Consider the following 4995-nt stretch of genomic DNA (forward strand, 5'->3'; position numbering starts at 1 on the left):
ACAGAACAAAACCCTCAGACCATCAAAGCACACATGGCTGGTACAGTGAGAGAAGTCAAAACACAGACACTACAGTGCAACAACACAGGGAGACAACTCCTCTAATTACATTTGTATTTGACTTTTCTTTTTTTGTTACTAACTGTTTTTAACTGTGTTTTATAATCTGTTTTCTTTTATTGCCGATGGCTATTTGTAATGGTTTTTATTAACTGCACAATAAAGCACTACTACTACTACTACCAAAAGACAGGGAGACAACAAGGCAAACCAGGTATAAGCACAAGGATGAAAGGAAGGCCCTGAAGTCAAACTGTGAACAGCCACATGTGTATACAACTACTTCACATGAGTACACCAGCAGCACACCACACAGGGCCCATTGACACACTCCATGACTGCCAAACACCAGGAGGAATGTGCACACATATCCCCCCTCACACCAGCAGCACACAACACCAGTACCAAACACACTGAAGGGTGGCAATACTTGCCAGTCTATACACATACAAATAAACACACAACTTGAGTGGAGCCACAAACAACACACACACACACAGGGATGCCAGAACAAATGTCTGCATAAAAACAACAGACACACACATAACTCAACAGAGACACACACAGAACCACTACAAAAACAGACAAGCCCTGCACAGTCAAAATGTTGAAAGGCGATGGGAGCACAGACACAACAGGAGAGCACAACCTCATCAATCAAGAACAATGCACAGACTACATACCACAACACACACAAGAAGTACACCATCACAGATCAACACAGCTACAGTAAACAAGCAACAGATGGATGGGCCAAAAACACAGAGCAAACACAGCAGGACATCAGGGGATGCACACAAGGCAATGACAAGGGAGCATACACACACAGCACTGCACGCACAACAAGAAATGTGTGAACACCAAGCATACCAGCCACACACAGACAAGAGTGACACAACCTCAACACACACAACACAAATCAGCACAGCACAAACACAACAGCACACCCGGGAAGTGAAGCAATACCACAGCCAACACAAATACATCCAACACAACAACAACTTATGCACAAGTCTGGAAAACAAAGGTGGAACCACATTGACCAGAAGACTGGGTAGCACACACAGATGAACAGCAGATGAGCAACCATGACTGAAAAGCAGCACAAGAACATCACAAATTAACAATTGGGGAAATATCTTGAGTGGCACATTGCTCCTGGCCAAAGAACTGCATCACAAAGCACAGTGTCCCAAATGAAATGATGAGAAGGCACACACACATGTAAATCAAGGGGACAGTTGACATCTAAGTGAAGTGTACTGCACGTCAGTAGTGGACAAGGAGTGCACCATACACAAATAGAGGGAGTGCAGACCCACAATGGGTAGGCATCTGGAGCACAGATAGGGGATAGAATGACACCACACACAATATGCCATACTGAAGGCCAAAAGGTACCATGTGACAGCAATAGATGAGAAAGCACAACCACAATGGCAGTGCACAAACAGTATCAAGACACATGGATGATCAACAAAACACAACACTGATGTGCCAGTCACACACTGTCAAAAATAACAAATAGGAGTCAGACAAAACTGCATGGACACACCAACCCACTGCACAGTGCACAACATACAACTCACACATGTGCATACAACCACATCCACAGGGCTGAACAATCCAAACAACAGGCTCCCAACTCCTTGGTAACGCATGTGTCTAGTTGACACTGCAGGGGCACACACACACGAACAGTCCCTACATAGTCACACCGTTCACACTGCAAACTTCTTGACTACCCAAGAGCACACATCTAAGGTAGGCTGTCGGACCAGGATGAATGGCCATCACAAGATGACCACACACATACACTGCTTGGCACACATAAAGAAAGTACACACATACATGATGACAATGGCCAGCCTGCCTGCAAACCTGTGGACAGAATCACACTCTGTGCTGGCAGTGCCCCCAACCTGACATGTGAAGAATATAGCTAACATCAACAAATCTTGAAATTGACAACTGCATTACAGGTACAATTAACATCATAGACACCACAAGTATCAGGGTCATGAAGAACTGAAGTCCCTGTCACCCCTGTAAAAATAAAATGTAGGTGAGCCAAAACATTGGGAATTTTGAAGTGGAACACAACGCATGGGGCACAGTCAACCATATACACACACCAAAAGAACTTTATTCAGTTAGGACACTGACAAAACAGACACCAGGAGTAACTGTGTTTATTCACATACTGCACAGATATTCACCAAGAGCAGAGAAGAGCAAGGAACACAATTCAGAGCATATCCATGAGAAGCTGCACAGGCAGGGGCAAAACTGGAAGGCCGGTGCCCAGGGCAAAGTGCAAAGCCTGTCCATGGGAATCTGCACAGGCAAGAGCAAAACGGGAAGGCAAAGTGCAGAGCATGTCCATGAGAATCTGCACAGGCAAGAGCAAAACAGGAAGGCCAGTGTCCAGGGCAAAGTGCAGAGCATGTCCATGAGAATCTGCACAGGCAAGGGCAAAACAAGAAGGCCAGTGTCCAGTGCAAAGTGCAGAGCATGTCCATGAGAGCCTGCACAGGCAAAGGCAAAACAGGAAGGCCTGTGTCCAGGTCAAAGTGCAGTGCGAGCACACGAGAATCTGCACAGGCAAGGGCAGAAAAGGAAGGCCAGTGTCCGGGGAAAAGTGCAGAGCGAGTACATGAGAAGCTACACAGGCAGGGGCAAAACAGGAAGGACAGTGTCCAGGGCAAAGTGCAGAGCTCAGGTGTAGGCCAGGGGGCATGGTGGGGGTGGTAGTAGTTGCCTCCCACCCACAAACACCCTCCCAGGAAAGATGGCTATGTTCCGGTATGTTTGGTGTACTGCAATGGCTTCCAAGTGCTTCTGGGTGGGGGGATGTGCTCCTTCCTGCTGAGGTGTGGGTCAGGGGGCATGGTGGGAGTGGTAGTACAGGTCTCCCACCCACAGACACCCTCCCAGGGAAGATGGCTACCTACCTGTTAGTTTGTTTGGTGTACTGCAATGGCTTCCAACTGCTTCTGGGTGGGGTGGGTGTTGTGCTCCTTCCTGCTCCAGTGTGGGCTAGGGTGCATGGTGGGAGTGGTCATACAGGCCTCCCACTCACAAATACCCTCCCAGGGAAAATGGCTACCTACCTGTTAGTTTGTTTGGTGTACTACAATGGCTTCCAACTGCTTCTGGGTGGGCTCTGGGGGTGTGCTCCATCCTGCTGGGCTGTGGGCCAGGGAGCATGGTGAGATTAGTAGTGCAGGCCTCCCTCCCACAAACAACCCTCCATGGCAAGATGGCTACCTACCTGTAAGTCTGTTTGATGTACTGCAATGGTTTCACACTGCTTCTGGGTGGGGTGGGGAGGGCTCCATCCTGCTGAGGTGTGGCCCAGGGGGTGTGGTAGGAGTAGTGGTACGGGCCTCCCACCCCCAAACTGCCCTTCCAGGGAAAATGGCTACCTACGTGTAAGTTTGATGTGGGTTGTGTAATGGCTGACACATGCTTCTGGATGGGGTGGGGGGAGGGCTCCATCCTGCTGAGGTGTGAGCCAGAGGGCATGGTGAAAGTAGTGTTTCAGGCCTCCCACTCCCAAACTGCCCTCCCAGGGAAGATGGCTACCTACCTGTTAGGTGAGGGTGATCCTTACAATGGCTGCATACTGATTCAGGGTGGGGGTGGTGCTCCTTCCTGCTGAGGTGTGAGCCAGGGGGCATGGTGGGAGTAGTAGGGCAGGCCTCCTTCCCACTAACATCCCTCCATGGCAAGATGGCCACCTACCTGTTAGTTTGATATAGGTTGTGTAATGGCTGACACTTGCTTCTGGGTGGGGTGGGTGCAGGGTTCCATCTTTCTGATGCTGTGGCACAAGGGTACCTGGTGAGAGTTGTACCGCTGGCTGCCTGTACACATGCCCCCATGGTAATGTTGGTGGCTACATTTGGGGTGAATGGGAGTGGGTGAATGTTGGATATGTGAGACGTGTTTTTGGGAGTGTGTTTTGCAGATGAATGGGATTTGTCCTAGGTGGTGTAGCTTTGTAATTGTGCAAGACAGTACATATCAGTGTGGTGGTAGTCATTTGTTTGTACTTACCAGCCTCCACTTCCCCGGCTACTCCTCCTACAGTGTGAATGGTTTTGGTGGAATGGGAGGGCCACCGCCAGTCCTGTCAGCCAGCTCATGGTTCTTGCTTCTCCTCTCTTTGACAACCCTCTTCAGATCATGCCACCACTTCATGGTCTCCTTTTGGATCGCAGGGTGGTCCCTACTGCATTGACCCTTTGGACTATTCTGGCGCACAATTGCCGTCTTGTGGCTGATGGTATCTGTTGGACCAGGCTACCAAACAGTTCTCTGACTATCTTATTTATCATGACTGTCAACTCACTCTCGGTGAATTTGGGCATTTTATGTGTTGACATGGTGTGTGGTGTGCAAACTGTTTGTGGGTGCAAGGGTGTGAGGGTGGGTGTGGTAGTGATGTGTTTGGTGTGTGATTTGCAGGGGTTTGGTAGTGCAGGTGAGTAAGTAGTGGTGGTTATGTCTGTGATATGAGTGGTGCTGGTCTGTAGCTTTGCCTATCCTTTGTTGTGAGTGTTGGTGGCCTTCAGTCTTGGAAAGTTGCAGGGGATTGTGGTCAGGGAAGGGTCTGGTTTTATTCTCACCTATGTGGGTGTGTCCAAATGGGGTAATGCTGTCAAGGGTGTTGGTGTGTTGTCCTGGGAATTGTATTTTTCTTTTTGCCATGTGTTAGTGTCATTGGGATGTGTTTTGTGTATTTGGGGGGCATGGCTAGTTTTCTGTGTGTACTGTTTGGCCTCATTGTGTATTTTTTGCTTTGTCCGCCATATTTTTCACAGATCGTCAGCAGCGGTGGCTATGCTGCAGCTCTTCCGCCGGCTCTCCCATTCATTCCAGTGTGCGACCGCAGCGGTCGGAAACAGCAGAACGTACCGCGGCACCATT

The sequence above is a fragment of the Lissotriton helveticus genome, chromosome 7, assembly GCF_964261635.1.
Source record: "Lissotriton helveticus chromosome 7, aLisHel1.1, whole genome shotgun sequence".
Lineage (NCBI taxonomy): Eukaryota > Metazoa > Chordata > Amphibia > Caudata > Salamandridae > Lissotriton > Lissotriton helveticus.